The sequence below is a fragment of the Notamacropus eugenii genome, chromosome 1, assembly GCF_028372415.1.
Source record: "Notamacropus eugenii isolate mMacEug1 chromosome 1, mMacEug1.pri_v2, whole genome shotgun sequence".
Lineage (NCBI taxonomy): Eukaryota > Metazoa > Chordata > Mammalia > Diprotodontia > Macropodidae > Notamacropus > Notamacropus eugenii.
Genome location: NC_092872.1, coordinates 542,702,242 through 542,721,961, shown reverse-complemented (window position 1 = coordinate 542,721,961; position 19,720 = coordinate 542,702,242). Strand labels below are relative to the sequence as shown.

The 19,720-nt window shown below is 40.3% G+C and overlaps 1 protein-coding gene and 1 long non-coding RNA gene across 4 annotated transcripts in view; both read right to left on the bottom strand.

The window, feature by feature from the left end:
* The window catches only part of CMIP (c-Maf inducing protein), a 268,084-nt gene that overhangs the window by 74,628 nt on the left and 173,736 nt on the right, over positions 1 to 19,720 (bottom strand). The window lies entirely within an intron of this gene.
* On the bottom strand, positions 8,155 to 8,442 carry LOC140520311 (uncharacterized). The gene is made up of 2 exons (XR_011972456.1): positions 8,369 to 8,442; positions 8,155 to 8,217 (listed from the first exon to the last, which is right to left on the bottom strand). It is a non-coding gene; the product is annotated as an uncharacterized lncRNA (long non-coding RNA).

The window sequence follows — 19,720 nt, the reverse complement described above, 5'->3', positions numbered from 1 at the left end:
GTTTAGGGGAAAAGATAATAAGTTCACCTCTGAGCATGTTGAGTTTAAGATGTCTTTTGGACATCTGTCTGAATGGCAGTTGGAAATCATAGGTCAGCAGAGAGATTGGGGCAGAAAAGGTAGACTTGAGAATCACCTGCATAGAGATGATAATTAATCCATAGGAGCTGATATCACCAAGTGAAGAATATAGAGGGTGAAGAGAAACCCTGGACAGAACCTTGAGGGGCACCTATGGTAAGAGTGTGTGATCTGGAAGAGGATCCAGCAAAGGACACCAAGAAGAAGTGATCAGATAGGCAGGAAAGAGTGGTGCTGCAAAAACCTATAGACAAGAGTGCATCAAGGAGGAAAGAGTGATCAACAGTGTCAAAGACTGGAAACGTAGAGGAAAATGCAGACTGAGAATAAAGTCACTGATTTTTTTTTTTTTAATGATACCTCTCCAGTGGCAAAGCAGATATCTACTGACTGAAGAAACTGCTAAAGGAACTGTGACACATGGATACAATGAAATAGAACTGTATTATAAAAAGCGATGACTACAAAGAATTCAGAAACGCATGAGAACACTTATATGAACTGATGCATAGTTTAGAATGCAGTACTAAGAATATACATGAATACACACACACATACATCTCTATATAAGTATATAAGACAGCAATGGAAACAAACCAAAAAAGAAACAGAAAGTTGTATGATTATAATGATCAAAAGAACTCTAATGTTTCTAATTGTTTCCCTTCTTTGTAGAGGTGGGGAACTATGGTTATAGAACACTGCATATGCTGCCCAAAACTCAACATGTGCATTATTTTGCTGAACTACTCTTTATTATTTTTCTTTGTTTTAAGGGATGGTTTGCCAGGTAGAGATGTGGAAAATTTAAAAATGATGGTAATATAAAAACAAAAAATAAACATTAAAAAATTTTAAAACTGGTTCAGGAACATTATCATAGGGGAGAGAGAAAGGGAGGGAAGACTAAAACCAGAGAGAATATCCCTCAACAGATTTATGGCACTGTAGTCCCTTATGTCCCCAGTAGAGAAAGAACTAGGTCAATAATTTCATAACCTAGGCTAGGCCATATGCCTGAAGAATTAGGTGAGAAGGCAGTATATTATAATGGAAAGAGCACTGGATTTGGAGCCAAAGGACCAGGATTCAAATTCTTGCTCTGCTATACTGTATTAAATTATCATGGGCAACTCACTTGCTCTCACTGGGCCTAAATTTTCTTATTTGTAAAGTGAAGGGAGGTTTGAACTAGACGATCTATCTAGTCCCTAACAGCTCTAAATCTATGAGCCTATAATCATTAAACATCTTTTAAAAGGCTTTGATGAACTAAGTGACCACGCAACCTGAGCCAGCCAAGCCAAGAAACTGTTTCTTCCTATTGAAATAGGTCTTCAGAACAAAAGGCTAACCCCTAGTTCTGGTGATGCTTTGACCTTGGATATCTACATTTATAGGAGATGTCCTGGAGTACAGTCTTAGAAGACAAGGTCCCAAAACTACAAGATTATTGAAGTTCTAACAATTTGGCTGACTGGTCCATCCAGCATCATCAATGATAACGTACAATAATAATAACTAGGGAAAATATACTTTCATTAGAAAGCAGGAAAGAGATCTCTGTGACTTCAGACCTTAGTTGGATGACTCAGAGAATGAGAATGTGCATCCAGACTGCTCAAGTATCACTCCTTCCCTTCCCCGCAAGGGACTGTCTCCCCAATGTAGTTAACTGCTTCCAAGAAAACCCCAGAATTTTGGCTCTGTATCCCCTCTCTCAAGCCATGACAGGTGCATTCACTGGTGGGGAGGTAGCCAGTTGTCTACCTGGAGTGGGCTTGCATTGAAAGGGGAAGGGAAGACAGGTGAAGCTCCCTACTGGGAAGAAACATAATCATCTCAAGGGTCATCTGTGTCACAAACACCCTGCAGGTTTGGGAAACCCCTTTAAGGAGGGGCCTGAGGGCAGAACAGCAGTCACCACTTAATGAAGGAAAGCCTGATTGAGATAAAATTTGCTAACGGCCTGTTTCCTTCCTTCCTGAGGGGCCTGAAAGCAGTTTCCAGCCCTGCTCCCTCTCCTTTGATAAACTGTTGCATAAGCCCCTTTGGCTCAGCTCTATCACCACCTATCTCTGTGCACCTGTGCCCCAGACACCTGCATCATCAGTGATGTCAGGCGGAGTCATGGGCACTACCTGGGGACTTTGGCTGGTGTCAGTGAAGCCCAAAATTGCTTCAGAGATAGCTTTCAGGAGAATTCCAGCAGGAACTTTAGAGCCCTTCAGTTTTTAACCCCAATTTCAACATCCAAGGGTTGATAAGAAAGCATAAGTGACTTTGTATCTTCTAGCCTGGTAAGACATAGGATCATAGTGCTTAACCCTGTGAGGAACTTCTGAGATCTTCTACATCAATCCCCCTCATTTTACAGATGAAGATAGATTGGGAATTGGCCTAGGTAACCAGGATTTTGAGTAGCAGAACAAGGATTTGCATCCAGAGTCTCTAACTCCAAGTCTAATATCTTTGCAACTATAGACCTTCCCTCAACCAGGATTCTGTCGCTTACTCTACAGCTCACCCTGTGTATAGAGTAAAATCCACGATAGAATTCCCTGCCACTCCTTTTATGATTGCTCTACACTTATCATCTTCATAGAAGAGAATAACAGGTTTTAAAAGAAATAAAATGTTGCTCAAGGCTCTCAAAAAATGAACAACCAAAGCGTACTTTTCATAAAGAAGCTGTCCGTTTGTATCACACTGAGGGGATGACTCTAGGTCTGGGGGTACTAGATATAAATGCCAAAAGGTCAATTTAACAGTTGTAGAGATGAGCCATGTTGGGAAACTTAACCCTGGGCCCTACTGTTCTGATTGGTGAGTTCTTTGGCCCAAACACCATTACCTAAGGAACTCTCCTGCCTTTCTTGCTTCACTCCTAAGGCAGCCATCTAACACTGGATAGAATGCTGGGTCTGGGTTACTAACCTGTGTGACCCTAATCAAGTCATGGCACCTCTGTTTGCCTCAGTCTCCTCAACTGTAAAATGGGGATGATAATAGCACCTACTTCCTAGGGTTGTTGTAAGAATCAAGTGAGATAATATTTATAAAGTGCTTAACAGAGTACCTGGCACATAGGAGGTACTTAACAAATGTTTGCTGCCATTCCCAATTCAAATCATTCTCCACATTCCTCTATTTCTTTAATAGCAGCCTCTCCCAGTTGGAACACTAATTCATTGTTGGTGGAGTTGAGAGCTAATCAAACTAGTCTGGAGAGCAGTTTGGAACTATGCCAAAAGGGCTACAAAAATGCACATACCCTTTTACCCAGCAATATCACTTCTAGGACTGTATCCCAAAGAGATCATAACAATGGGAAAAGGACCTACTTGTACAAAAATATTTATAGCAGCTCTCTTTGTGATGGCCAAGAACTGGAAATTGAGGGGATCAGCTGGGAAATGACCAAATAAGTTGTGGTATATGAAAGTAATGGAATACTATTGTGCTATAAGAAATGATGAACAGCAAGACTTCAGAGAGGCTTGGGGCAAAGGAGACCAAGAAGAAGTGATCAGGTAAGTAGGAAAGAGTGGTGCTGCAAAAACCTAGAGACAAAAGTGCATCAAGGAGGAGAGAGTGATCAACAATGTCAAAGACTGTGGAAAGGGAGAGGAAAACGAAGACTGAGAATAAGGTCATATAAGGACTTATATGAACTGATGCTGAGTGAAAGGAGTAGAACCAGGACATCACTGTATATAGTGTGCAAGGCATTTTTCTGGTAGACTTAGCCCTTCACAGCAATGCAAGGATTTAAAACACTCCCAAAGGACTCTTGAGGTAAAATGCCATCCATATCCAGAGAAAAAACTATGGAATTGGAATGCAGAATGAAGCAGAATATTTTCTTGTGTTTTTTGTTTTGTTCGGATTTTTCTCATAGTTTGTCCCACTCATTTTAATTCTTCCCTGCAACATGACTAATGTGAAAATGTGTTTAATAAGAATGTATGTGTAGAACCCACATAAGATTGCACGTAGTCTCAGGGAGGGAGGGGGAGAAAATCTAAGACTTATGGAAGTGAATGTAGAAAACTGAAAACAAATAAATTAATAAAAAACAAAAATAAAATAAAATAAATAGCCTCTCTTACCTTCATCAACCCCCATTCCTATTTTCCAACTCCTCTTTATGTATTGTCTTCTATTAGAATGTAAGTTCCTTGAGGGTAGGAGCCATTTTGTTTGTTGCATTTATATCCCCAGCCCTTATCAGAGTGCCTAGAAAATCCTAAGTATTTAATAAATGCGCTCTCTCCTCTCCCTCCCTATCTCTGTCTCTTCCTGCCTGTCTCTGTCTCTTTTTGTCTCTCTTTCTTTATCCCTCTGCCTCTGTCTCTCTCTGTATGTCTCTCTCTCTCTCCTTCCCCCACACAGCCAACAACCTGGGATTTGGTGACTTGTGACCAATCTAGTATCTAGGCTATCAAACTTGGCTGCAGCCCTCAAAAATTACCTTCAAACCCACCAGCATCACTGTCACAAATTCAGACCCTGAGAATCCTTAACATTTGTAGAAGCTAAATTCCCCAGCTGGCTCTTACGCAATGGTGGTCAAAACATCAGAAGACCTTGACTGTTAGGAAAATTTTATTCCCATCCTAACACACAGCTTCGGCTCTGTGACTACAGAGTTAAATTCACAATCACTGTTAGTTCCCATGTGCCCAGCGTGGCTTGGTCTCTGGAATATGGTTTTCTGCTATGCAAATCAAAAGTCTCTCAGGCCATACATAAAAAAAGATGGTAGCCTAAGATTGTCCATTAAAGGTGCTTTCCAAAAAAGGCAGCATGGTACAATGGAAGCACTGAATAAAGTCATAAGACCTGGGTTCAACCCCAGGTTCTGCCATTTACCTACTGGTGTGACCTCAGGTAAGTTATTTAAGCTTCTTGGGACTCAGTTTCTTTGTAAGTAAAATGAGAAGTTTAGACTAGATGACCTCTAAGTCCTCTTCTAGCTCTATATTGATGATCCTATGAACTCAATCATCATTAGAAACAAAAAAGTCAACCCAAGTTTAACTAATCATGTTGAGAGATTCTACCAACAGCATTTGGATGCGCTAATGTCTCCTAATAAAGACCACACCCATCATTTAAATAAACTATTATTATTATAAGTAGTAGAAATAGGAATAAATACTCTTATTGGTATAGTTTTAAGGAAATGGTTACCAATATGTAGACTGCAGATTCCTGAGTGGAGGTGAGGCCCAAGGTTATTGCAAGGAGTCTATCTCATAAAAAAATTCAGTATTACAAATAAGTAAACATGCTTTTGTAGACTGAGTCATCTTTTATACATATGTATGTTGTATTGTAATTTATAAAATAAATTCATTTTTTAAAAATCACTGAATTCATAGTAGGTTTTATCACTATGTATTTTCTCAATCAACAAATACTACTATTGCTATCAAGTGGGGGCATGTAAAATTTATGAAAACTTAAATGGGTCTCTGAAAAGGTTTTACTGTTGTTTCCTGTTGATAGTTCTTTGAGACAAGTATGATTATAATGTATTGATTGAATGATTGATTTGTTGTTTCATGATGGATATAAGGACAATTAGATCTTTGTAATGGTAATTTAAGGACAAGAGGGCATGTGAGCACCACTGATGGAAGTACCCAGAAAATCACAGCATCATAGAATCATATTTTAGTTACTAAACTTTGACTAAATCCAGACTTCACAGAACAAACTCCTTAATAAAAAGATTTGTTCAGTAAAACTTGAACTCAGTCAAAAGGCTGAACCCAAGGACCTACTACATGTGGCCTTGAGTCTGCAGGTTCTCCACCCTTGGTTTAGTATATGTGTTCTACTTTTCCCAGATTAAAGCCTGATGATGAAATGTATGCTGGCCCATAATCTCAGAAGGTTTAGAGCACAGTGCTAATGAGATAATATCATTAGATTTCCATAGGTGTCAGCTGGTGTCAAATAGATGAAATTCACTCACTGGTCATGAGTTGGGCCCTTGATTCTGGTTCTTTGGTCACAGAAAGACAAGGTAGGGAAGTGTGAATGGCTTGGCATGGTCATCACAATGGTGGAGAAATAGCTAAGTCATATTTGATCGTATCTGGGGGAAAATGCATTCAGCCGGCACAAATAGCCATATACATCTCCTTATGCCGCCAAGTGCCTAAATCTCATCTTTTTTCTCTTATCCGGCTCTCATGGCCCTTGGAAGGGAGACTACTTCTCTTGAGACATTCACACATCCACAACTTAAACTAGGCTTCAATACATGACTTGAAAACAAAAGACCTCAGAAACAATTGGACATTAGGGAGGAAAGCACTTTCATTAATGAGAAAGAGCAAGAGCACAATATTCACGGATGGAGCTGTAAGGGACCCTCATACAGTCCAACCTTCTAATTTTACATCTGAAAACACTAAATCTTAGAAAGATTAATTGGTTGAAAATGGCCAGTTTTCATGCTGCCTTCAAATCCCAAGCTCTTCCTACTATACAACACTCTCTATTTTTCCTTCTTCTTCCACAGCAACCAGGCAAGGGATCCCCTTTCTACAGTTGGTTAAGTAGCTGGAAAGAAGTCCCCAGAATATATGTTCAGCACAGAGATATCAATGCAATCTTGACATTTAATTCAACATAGAGAACATCCTCACTAACACTGCTGAAAACAGTACTGGATTACTCAGAAAAATCTGTAAAAGAATACGTTGATATTCCTACTCATTTTGATTTTTAAAGTCTAGAAGACTCAAGGAAAATGAGAATAGGAGAGAAAAAAGACAAATAAAAAAGATGGTCAAGGATGGGTCAGGGAAATAAAAGGTTCACAAGCAGTCAAATCTGAGTGTCAGTGATAGAGGGCAATGAGGAGAAGAGCAGAGGTTGCACATGTGAGAGTCAAGAAAAGAGATATTAGGGAGGACAAGAGGATGAGAAGTGGGAAAATTAAGAAAGTTCTATGGTGGGTGACCCACAGACCTTCAGTGGATATGTTTCCTTACTGGTTGTCAAAAATGCCCATGAAGACTGTAAACCTGAGATTCTAGACAAAAGCACTAAGTAATGCCCACCTTAGTTACTTCCTAAAGGACTGGAGGGGGAAAGAACTATATATTCTGACATTCTGCCATATAAATTCCTTGAACAATGAGTCTCCCTTTACTCAAACATACTGTGGCCTAAAACACTGGAGGAAGCACATCCCCTAGGTTCATATTAAATATTCTTGAGCGAGGATATAAGGAAATCTATGATAGTTTCCTCTGCCAAATTATAGCTGAAGCTTTCTGAGTACCTCTAGCCTCCTCCTGCCTGTTTCTGGACTGGCCTGAATCCACACTATCCAATCTCAGGCCCACAGCTCTCTCAGCAGTGTGAAGGGAGAGGGATGCAGAAAGTAGAGTTGGTGACAGTGAGGCTGTATCTCCTTGTGAGTCAGTTACAGAATCATCACTGACTCACAACCTCTCAGAGCTGGAAGGGACCTAAGAGGACACAGAATCGAGGGAATAAGAGCAGGAAAGGGCTTTATTGATCATCTCATCTGTCTATTTCTCTTGCCCAATCTTCTCATTTTAAACATCAGAAAATCAGGGGCTGGGACTGGGCCGGGGGTGGGGAGTTGCCTACACCACGCTGATAATTCAATGACACAGTCAGTATGCAAAATAAGATTCAAAATACAGTTCCTCTCACTCTAAAACCAGGGCTCTTCCACTATACCACTGCTTCACCTAGTCTAATCTAGTCAGTGCTGGAATGTCATCTGTAACATCTTTGACAAAGTCTTGTTTGGTCTCTGCTTCTGTGAAATGACTTCTTCCATTATTAGACCGTGCTTATTGTGAGGAAGAGTTGATTTTTGTCTGTCTGGAGCATTCGCCCACCATTCCTGATTCTGCAGAACAAGTCTAATTCCTGTTTCCTTTGATGGCCATTTCAGAGATCTGAAGAAGTGACCACATCTCCCCTTAGTCATGAACACAACACAGGTGTATCCCATTTCATGAAACAGGTGCATTCCTGGTAAGTGGCTATAAAAAGAATTTCTGTTTAACAAACCACATCTTTCCACTGACGTGTATGTATAATTGTGTTCCCACTGGAGAAACCTTGGCCTCAATACTAAAAAAAAAAAAAAAAAAACATTACATTTAAGAATGCAGCAAGCATTTTTTAAAAAAACCCACACAATTAATGAAAAAAATACATATTCTGACAAAACATCTCATTATTAACAGTGCCCAAAATAAATCATAGAATATGAATACTGTACCAGAAACTCTACTCCCTTGGGGTTGGTTCCATGTTAGAGAGAACTGTATCTATGTGGTGGTGCCAGGCCTTTAAATGCAGTTCCCAGCTGGGAGATACAAAGCAGTCTTCTTCCTTCCTGTCAGGATAAGGGAACTTCTCTATTCCCAAATAAGGATACTGTCTTCTAACCTCATATTAGTGGCCCCAGTCTGATGTCCCTCTGTGGTTTCTTTAAGTCTTGTAAACAGAGCCCTAAGTGCTGTGAAGGGTGTATGCTTTGTTTATTGGTATATATGAATAAACTGCTCTAACTTCCTCCTCCCTTCCAGGAGAGCAGCAAGGTCCTTCTGCAGAGCAGATTCCTTTCTTTAAAAGGATCAGTTCACTGATATGTCATTTGTGTCACTAAGTACCACTCTCCAGAAGTGGGGTTTCTTTACCTTAGAAATATAAATTAAAATGTTTCTTTTGGGAACAGGGGCAAAACATGCTCAGGAAAGGGCTTTGGAACAAGTCCTTACTGATGTCAGAAAGGGAATCCCTCTCCATCCTTGGTGAATTTTTCTAAGGATAATTGTCTAATGAGACAGGACAGATCATATATGTGGCGGTTTGGGCCCTACCTAATTTGGTGTTCCCCTATTCTTCCCAGACTAAAGTTATCTGTCTATTCCTTGAGTCTACATTGGGTAGGGATGTCCAGAGGTGGCTTAGAAGTGCGTGTAACAAATTCACTGCAGATACATAACAAAGTCACAAGCTAATAGAAAACAGTCCCAGCCTCACTGAAGAAGGTGACAAAGATGAAACAGAATTAAAATCACAGCATATCAGAAATAGAAGGGACTTTAGAGGCCATTCACTCCAAACCTGACCATGAATGGAAATCCCAGCTCCAACAGCCTTAACAAATGACCATCCAACCTTTGCTTAAAGATTTCTGAAGAGGAAGAAAGAGCCCAGTGCACTGTGGAACAGCTTTGTTAAGCAGTTTTCTCTTATTATGTCAAGCCTAAATCTGCCTCTCTACACTTTTTACCTATTGTCTTGCTTTATCTGCTGGGAACAGGCAGAACAAATCTAATCTCAAAACAACAACAACATTTATAGTGCTTCCAATGTGCCAGACACCAGACTAAGCACTTTATAATTATCATTTCATTTGATCCTCACAACAATATACCACATGATAGGCTTTCCTATGTATATTTCCCCACTGGATATCTTCATGTGGAGACTGGAGGACTACTTATTGACTACATTTTGAAGTGGATAATTTTTTCAGACACTTGTTTTACTAGATGATTTTCCTGCTGTGATAAAGGCATCACCATCTTCCCAGAAGTCCAAGATTACTAACTTAGAGTGGTGATCACCTCTTCATTTTCCTTCACCCAAAATAATCATTGGTCAAGTTTTGTTTATTCTACCTCCACAATCTCTTTTTCTCTCTATTCACTTGGCCACAGCCACCTCTCACTTGTGCTACTGCACTAGCCTCCTAGGTCCTCATTCCTCCCTCAGGTCTTTTCTTTGATTTGTACTCCACATTGATTGATATTCCCAAAGCATAGGTCTGACATGTCATGCCCCTATTCAAAAAGCTCTAGAAATTCTCTATGGCCTCTAGGATAAGATACAAACTCCTTGCTTTGGCACTTAATCCCTTCACAGTTTGGCTTGAGCCTACCTTCCCAGAATTACTGAGCATTAATCCAGTCAAAGTGGCCTTTACCTACTGGTCCACACCCATGACCTTCTATCTGGTATCTATGTGCCTTTGCACAGACTGTCTGCCAAGTCTGGGATTTACTTGCTCCTTACCTTTGTGTCTTGACCTCCCTAGCTTTCTACAGAATTCATCACAAGAGCCACATCCTATTATCAAGCCTTTTCTGATATCCTACCTGCCGAAATTACCTTTTACTTAATTTGCATATATTTTACATTTACTTTTATGTAAATACGTTTCACATAGTTGAATATAAATTCCTTGAGGTCACAGAGTATTTTGTTTTTGTTTTTACATCCTCAATCCCTTCCAACTCTGAAATTCTGTGATTAGGTAAACTATCTACAGAGAGTGATCATACCTTTTGTAAGAGGACCGGGGATATAATGACAGTTCTGCTATTTACTAGCTATGTGATTTGGAGTAGTCCTGGGATCCTTGAATGGGCCTCAGTTTCCTCATAAATAAAATCAGAAGGTAGGTTCAATGGCTTCTAAGGTCTCTGCCTAATATAAATCCTATACAACTCACTTAGAGTGCTAACATCCCAGCCCCTAAAACAGGTTAGAGGGTTTCAAGCCACTCAGAAGACAACAAAGGCTGTATCTTCCAACTCTTTCCTTCCCCACTCCTGTTTAGGAAGAAAGCAGTAGAACAAGTTTGGTGCTATCTGACATCACTCTTAAGTTTGAACTGGAAAAAGTCTTGTTGGCTTCTTGCCTCAATGAGGTCCCAGTACATCTCCCCAGAGGCAGATGCACATGAGTAATAGAGGACATAATCCCTTTCTACTGGCTTTGAAAACCACTCTATTGGTGCTCTAGGGTGCTTGGGGATCCTCTGGGATGATAGCACCTTCCGTGGCCTTGGCATCCACTCACGGTCAATTAGCCACTCCACCAAACACCTGCTGCCAAGAGAATTCAGTTGGCTTTAGAGTCTGATATTTCCTGTCACCACCATTATGAAATAATAGCCTAATAGCATCAGCAGGGACTGGAGTTGCTCTTTTAGAATGTCTCTGGTTACTCCCTTTCTGATGGCCTGCCTTTCCTTTGGCCCTGTGAGGGAGGTAACCAATATTGTTAAATATCCTCCTGGGTAAATAGCATGAACTTCTACTCTTCTTTCCCCCCCAAACTGAGTGAGCACCCAAAAGTTATACTCCTTGTCTAACCTTCAAACAGAGATGAGTCAGCACAAAGGCTAGCAGTGACTTAGCTTCCTTACTCTGCTCTGTGACAAAGAAAAGGGAGGTGGAAGGGAGAGAGATGGGAATGGAGACAGGGAAAGAGAGGGAGAAACACTGCTTCCTATTTCTCTAGAACAGAAGGGCCTTCCAATCAAGATAATACCCCACGTTAATTTGAAAAACTTTTTTAAAAGGCCAGAAAACAAGCTACCATATAAATCATTTGTGTGAAAAAACATCCTTGAAGGTTTGATGGCTCATATTTTCAGTAAAAGGAGATAGGGGGGAGAGAACCTCAATTAAAAATACCAAACAAATGGTTCTCTTTTCCTTACTTTAAGAACATGTGAAATATTGTCTTTCTTTGCCTTGCCAATTCTAACCAATAGGCATTTTGCTCCCACGATACAGAAAATAGAAGACATTCAAGTGTCACGGGGGTCAAACCATGAGCAGGGCCTCAAAAACTAAGACTTGCATGGCGGATCCCCACCCCCTCCACCACCACCAAAGGTCAACATATTGTGATTTTTATCTTTGTGGAAATTTCCTCCACTAAGGCAGACTTGAACTCACCAACAACTTATAGTCTCAAAGGCTTAGCCACTAATTTAACTCTCTAAAGTTAAATGAATTTTCCATAGTACCATAGCAAAGTTTTAATAACAGGTTTTGAACAAAAATAGTCTAAAGTCTAAGTCTAGCATTCTATCTACAATGCCAGACCATTCCAAGGAGATCTTATGCCTACAAAGATGCTTCTAAGGACTTTCTTTTGGGACTCTTCTAGCAAACTACCAATCACAACAACTGCTTGCTACAGCATGTATTCTGATATATAACTGGTCACATGGCATCCATCACTTTGTATATATGCCCCCAAAGCCAGGAAGCATGACACAGGAACAGGGCTAGCCCTGAAGCCAAAAAGACCTGTGTTCAAATCCTGCCTTTGACATTTTCTAGCTATATGACCATGAATCATTACTGCACTCCTGCAAGTCTCAGTTTTCTCATCGCTGAAATGGAGATAATATGAGCTGTATTAGTACCTTTAACATAGGGTGGTTACATGCCTCAAAGATAATGTCATGTGAGACATTTGTGAATTTCAGAGTGTCATATAAATATCAGTTATTATTTTCCAGGATTTTGCATATACTAGGTATTTAATAAATATGTGAATTGAGAGCCACAAGAGTCAGCAGTCAGAAAGAACAGCTACTCTGGGAGAGTATTTCCAGTCAAATCCCTCTACTCCCTCCCCCTTACCAGTTTTAGCAAGGCCTTAACTTCAGAGAGAGGGAAGGTAGCTCCAGATCCCCCACATAGACTGCTACGTGCTTTTAATGGTCACTTATTAACATTATTCTATGACACAATGACCCCATTGGGAGGGATAAAAGCCTCTGCCTATTATACCTTTCCTCATATACTTTCTCCACTTATGCTTCAAGGGGCTCTCTCCTTTCTCAGTCATTCAAAGTATGAATTTAAAAGGTAGAATCCTGGTCCAGCTAGAGTCTGTACCTAAACTCAAACTGCTTGGCCTTCTTCCATGTTCACCAAATTTTCCTTTCCCAAGTATAATGCCTTCTGACGGTAAAGCTGAGCAAATCTATAAGTTCTGGAAACTACCTCAACATCTTATAGCAAGCTGCCTTGCACTCACAGCCCATGGGAAACTACTTCAACTATCAAAAACTGGTTTTTGGGGTTTTGTTTTCAAAAAGGGCAAGAAACTAATGAGCATAGAATTTCTGCCTTTTAAATGCATGTGAAGCATTAGCAGGCATATGGTCAGCCCATTCCTGCCTCTGATCTCTGTTTATGATATCTTATACTAACTCCAATGACTAGTCGTGAAGGAAGTTGTACAAATGGTGTCACTTACACACTCACTGGAGATATTCAAGTTCTAAATAGGTAGATACCATCAAAGGTAGGCAATACTGACAAAGTACCTACTATGGGGTTAGTCCTATAAAAAAACAGATGATTCATTCAGACGGCCTTAAGGCTTACAATGTTAAGAGCTCTGACTTTAGGTCCTGGCTCAGCTTTTGCTTCCTCTGTGAATTTGAGCAAGCAAACAGTACTCTTCTTCTCTCTGGGCTTCAGAGATTAAACTAAGTTCCTTTTCAGTTCTAAATTCTATGGTCCTATAAACAAATACGGAAAGTGGTGCACTCACACTTAAGAAAAAGCCAGTAGACATGAAATCTCACATAGTCATTATGAAGTAATGTAAATAGTGCTGGGAGTGGCAAAATGAATGTAGGGACTGATTGTGAGAAGATGAATCTGGGAAAGCTTCCTGGAGGCAGAGTCAAATCCTATCTGGAGCAAGGGATGAACAAAGGCATTATAGGGATCAATGTTATATTTAACCACCCTTTCCCAGGAATGGGAAAAACTGGTCTTACACATCTGAGGGAAACAGAAATGGGTTGGCAGGCTTTGGCCACAGATGATACATTCAGCTTCATTAATACTGACAAACAACTTAGGGGCTCTTCCACTAAATGCCTGTCAACTGATACTAGAACATTCTGATTCCAATGAGCCACCCATGACACTGCTTTGATGGGTTTTTTTCCCACTCCCAAAGGGGGAGTGGGTTATAGATTATAGGTAGGGTCTATGTAAACAGGCTTAAAGTATCCTTTCATCTCTCAAATTCAGGTCTGTCCCCAAGGGAGGACAGCAAAAAGGGAAGAAGCAGCCAAGTCACCAAAATTAGGTTAGAAGTTAGGAAAGAAGGAAAGAGTGACTTGGGGAGTAATAAACTGAGGAGGCAGTATAGTGTAATGATAATAGCTCATATTCATAAAATGTGTTAAGGTTTGTAAAGCACTTTATATACATTATTTCAACTGATCCTCACAAAAACTGATATAGGTATTATAATTATACTTCATTTTATAAATTTGAAAACTGAGGTTAGGAGAGTTTAAGTGATTCACTCCGAGCTGTACAAGTAGTGTAATTTGAACTCAGATCTTCCTGAACCCAAGTCTAGCACTCTATCCACTATGCCAAGCTTCTTCTACGGGAAACAGTTATTAGGAACTTGGGTTTGAATCCTGTTTCTGTTCCTTACTGTCTGTGTATCCTTGTACAAGTTACTTTCCTCCTCTGGGCCTCAGTTTCTTCATCTATAATAACTGCAAAACCTGCATTTGATCTCTAAGGTTTCTTCATCATTCAATTCAATGATACTATGAGTAAATTAGCTCTGTTTGCCTCGGACTAGAGTTCTGCTCAAGGGGACCAGATGGCCTTCCAGACTAGACTGGTTTTTTCTTCTCTCTTCCCTTTGGCTCAATGTCTTAGGAAGTCTTGAGTATACATGACATGCCCCTCTTTTTTAAGTATGGGAATAAGGACAGGAAATTCCCATCTTTCCTCCTGTGAATCCAGACTCCAAGATATCTTTGTACCCAATAACTAGGTAGTCTTTAAGAGGAGATTAGAGCTCTCAGTGACAGCCTTCCCCTACTTACTTTGGTGTCTAGGACACATTTGAGGTATTTCAAACCAGAAATTCAGGATCAAGGTAAGGGAACTGGGGACTATTTGGGGTAATGGTGAGAGACTGCAGCATACCATTTCAACTGCTCTGGTTTTCTGAATGCTCTTTTTGACATTTGCCTCACCTGAGAAGGTGAGCAACACACATGGCCCTCTTCTCTACATTATGATCACTATTTCCCACCTGTGATGGATATGAAACCCTATTCTAGGAGGTGATATCGTTAAGGCTACTTTAAAAAGAGACAGTGACAGAGAAAGAGAGGATACATCACCTGGGTCTTCCTGAAGTCAAAGCATGGATTCCCCAAGGAAAGGAGAAAACCATCCTACTCAAGTTTGCACTGCTGATCTGAATACCCTTTCTCCTGTCCCTTAGCACTTCCAACCAGAAGAAGCCTGTTCAGCTCAAAGAACTATCCTTTGACCTTCTCTGGTAGAATGAGAAAAATCTCATTTTAAGTCTGACAAAGCATTCTGAGAAATTCTGCCTTCTTAACCCCAAAAAGAACAGGTTGATACCAACAACTGCAGCCCCACTGCTCATTTCTTAGACCTTGATCTTCCACTCTCCTGCCCCAGTGGAATTTTCTCATGTTGAGACGATTGAGGGGCAGCAAGTGAATCTTAAGCCACAAAGGAAAAGGAATAAGGTCAGTAAAAGTGTTTATTGCCCCCTTATCCCCAAGGAACAAACACCACTAAGGAGTTAACTTGAAAACTTGATCCTAGAGGAGCAAACAAACCCTCGGAGGCCAGATATCTCCATGTAGTAACCTCTTTATCCTCTTTAACTTTCTTTCAATTCCTGAGAGAACTACAAGTTCACCTTCCCCAATCCTCACCAGCCAAAAGCTCCAGGACATCCTCTCTTCTCTAATCACTGCTCCATAGACTCTGTAAGATTGTTAGGTAAGTTATGATCAATTCAATGCCCTTCCAATCCATCCTCTCACCTTTTGGAAGTTAGTGAACTGCTGTGCAGGATGTACTAATGTCTTGCTCCAAAGTACTTTTATCTATTATTGGTCATATCTATTTTTTGTGACTAACCTGGTTGGGGAGGTGGGATCCTGAAAGCCACTGATGAAACTGACAATGAAGCCAGGAAGTAAGAAGCTATTGATAGACACAAAAAAGTACTCGAAGGGAGAGTAGGCCTTTGAATAGAATCTATGGGACTGTAGTAATAGAGGGAAGGAAAAGGCAGCCTAATGCACAGAGTAGAAAATGGTAGGAAACACTGAAGTCAGAAGTCATGGGACCAAGGATTTAGAGCTGAAAATGACCTTAAAGAGTATGGTATAGAAGTAATGGGCCATTTATTACCTTCTAAGGCAGCTAATTCCATTCTGGGGAACCTCTAGTTGTACAGTACAGTGGAAAGAGATCTGCATTTGGAGTCAGAGGACTTGAACTAGAACTCTAACTCTGCCACTTAACATCAGTGTAAACATGAGCAAGTAGCTTACCCTCTCTGGAATTAGTGTGCTCATCTGTAAAATGAGGAGGCTGAACAATGGCCTTTACATTCCTTCTACCACAAAATCTAAATTCTATAATAAAGTAGAAAAAAAAAATCTCCTTGCTTACTCACTGAATTTTAGTGCTTGAAAGCTCCTTTAAAATGGTTTCTCCACCTATGGATCACAGAACTGTGGAATTAGAGCTAAAGTTCATTTTACTAAATAGCAACATAATAAGTAAAAACCCCCTTCAGTTTTTTGTTTTGTTCTATTTGGTCTAGACCAGGGGTTGGAAAAATGACAGCCAGTGGGACAAATCCAGCCTCCTGTCTGTTTTTGCAAGGCCTATGAACTAAGAATGGTTTTTAACATTTTAAAAAACAATAAAACTTTACTTTAAAATGTAAAAACTATTCTTAGCTTGAGGGCCATATAAAACAATTTTTTGCCTATCAGCCATAGTTATCAGCCATGATTTTACCAGTATAGAGAGTTACCTCATGAAGAAATTCCTTGTACCAACGGATATCAATAACTATCCTACAACTTGCAGTCTTAAAAGAGTCACCTATAGAACTGAGAGGTTAGTGATATGGAAGCCAGATCTGCATCTGTTCTTTCCCACTATCTTTCAGACTTTGTGCAGACTGATTAAATCCTTCCTCATACACCCACGTTACTTTCAATGCACATAGATATTACTATTACAAATTATTTTAAAAGCGTTGTATCCATGGTTATTTTAGCATTATGAAATTTCTCAAACAGATATTAATATTACAATTACTGTCTGGAAAGGTCTTCAAAATTTTGTACATTAAGATGGGGTTTTCATGCTGAAAAGGATTGGGAACTGTCTTGGTGATTGTCTAATTAAATGTCCTCAATTTACAAAATAAGGAACTGAGCCTCAGAGAGAATTGCCCAATGTCACACAACTGAAGTGAAGACAAAAAACCTGTGCTCCCTGAGTCTCAGTCTGAGATTCCTTCCCTCACACAAGACTGTTTCCCTTCACAGTTTATCTGTTTTTAATAATGTATCACTTTTCATTTTTAAAAGTAGGGAAAAACCCATTTATCTGAAGCTCAACCTTTTGGTCATGATTGAGGCATTATTGCCACCTTGTGGCAGTATACCCTAATTGCATGAAAAATGACCTTTCCTGGGGTGCCAAGACTGACATCCTCAAGTGCTGATCTTGCAAATCTTAAGATAAAAAGTGCTTAATAAATGTTTGTTGAAATTGATGAAGTTGAAGTCCTCAAACACTCCCTATATCATTCAATCCTAACCATGGGTAATGTCTCTTATATTGTTCTAGGAAGAGAATATCAGCCCTAAGGGTCATCGAGTCCAACCTTGTTTCACTGAGAAGAAAGCTGAGGCCTGAGAGGGGTGGGTCTCCTCCACTTGCCCAAGGTCACAGAGAAGTAACAGAGGTAGACCCAATAAAATGGGCTTCTTGACTTGCAAGGTCAGTGCTTGTCTGTTTTATCTGATGAATTAATTATTGAATAAATAAGGAAGGGTCAGAGAAACCAAAGCATCAGACTTCAGGCTTGAACATCACCAAAGCACCATAAAAACAAAACTTTGGGCCTCATAACTACTAAGTCACAAGCATACAAAACGCAGAAATGATAACATCTATTTTCTCTTCATCCCACTTTACTTTCCATACCCACAGTCCTAAAAAGTCTGCAACTCTATAATTCCTAAAACTTGCAATAATGAGTGGGTCAGGTAGCCTTGCTTATTTGGTACAAGGTCCAAATGGTACAGGTCTTCCTGGAGAGACTGGATACACAGATATTTCAAAGGGACTGAAGGGTGGTAGCACTCTCAGCCTCTGCAGAACTACTATGGTAGTACCTTCTTTGTTGGCCCAGGAGGCACACTCCAGTTATCAATTCTTCTTAGTTTCATTCCTGAAAACAGTAGATCACCACACCCTCCTCCTAGGCCACCCCCACCACAGAAGCAGCTGTCCCCCTTTAAAGAAGTCAAGATTAGCTTCATAGTCCCTCCCTAAGGAGAGGCTGGAAGGGGAGGCAGCTGCCAGCAGACATGGGGAGGGAAGTGCCTTGATTTTGGGCAGCCTGGGCATGAAGATTAAATTCCCATGCCTATATTCTGTCTCCTCTGTATTGAGACCTTGTCCAGAGGCATGTGTGGAATTCTGAATGGTCACCTTGTTTCCTTAGCAATCACTGCCCTGTCATGGTATAAAACAGCCAGGGGCAACCATCAATCATCCTAGCCTACCAGGCTTACTGTAATGATGATGACTGATGATAAACACAGGCCATTCTAGCAGAGTCCCATCTGCTCTCCCAGGCCACTCTTTTTCTAGACCACTGCTTTAAGATTAGGCTCTGGCAGTTCACTTGGGCCCTTTATGATGACAAAGGCCAGTGAAACTCTGATACAAAGAAGAGACATTATGAAGATACCTAGTGAAGACCTAGTCCATAATGTTACACACTCAAATTCTAATATGAAAAAGGTTACTAGTTCTCTACTAACAGAACAATTCAATTCACATTTATTAAACCCCTTAGCAACAGGCACTATACTAAGTGCTAAGTATACAAAGACAAAAGTTCCTGAGCCAATGAATTTAAATTACATTGGAAGATGGGGTCAGTTATAGCAAGTACACACATATGTAAATACAGGATAGGTGAAGAGGGAGAGAACATTAACAACTTGAGGAGGGAGGTAGAGTTCAGGAAAGGCTTCATAGAAGTTAAACCTTAAAGGAAAATATAGATTCTGAGAGATAGGAAGGAGGCAGGACCAGAACACAAGATGTTGGTATGCCAGAATAACTTGTGAATGGGAAAATCTCATTCCTTAAGTACGTAGCAGGGGGTGTGATCCCCATACACGTACCTTCCGGTAGATTCAAAGCAGAAAAACAGGCCCAAAAGCCTGACCATTGAGAGAAGGTGGGAGACCAGAGTATGAGGTTTTGTGTTTTAATCTCGTGGCAAAACCTCTGACAGTTCTACTCCTAAGGATATCTCTGAAACAATATCATCAGCCAAATATCTTTTTCCCTGCAGTAGCCCTCATTCCAAAAATAAGTAGTTGTCTACTCCTGTCCAGAACCACAGAAAACAGCTGGGCTGGGTATTCCTCATGCTCAAGGATCCTAGAAATTGCAAGAGCAACCTTTCTGTGCTTCAGGGAGAATTCCATCTAACACCTTGGGACGGGGGAAAGATTGCACATTTGGCTGCTTTGAAAATATATGTAGAGAGATGTTCTTCAAACTTCTTGGGAATAGGTTAATTACTGTACCTATCATCACCCATCACCATCACCATCACCACCATCACCATCACCACCATCACCATCACCACCACTACCACCATTTCCTTCCTCTATATCTTGCTCAACACAATCAATCACCATTAGGTACAGCATCATAGAGATGAA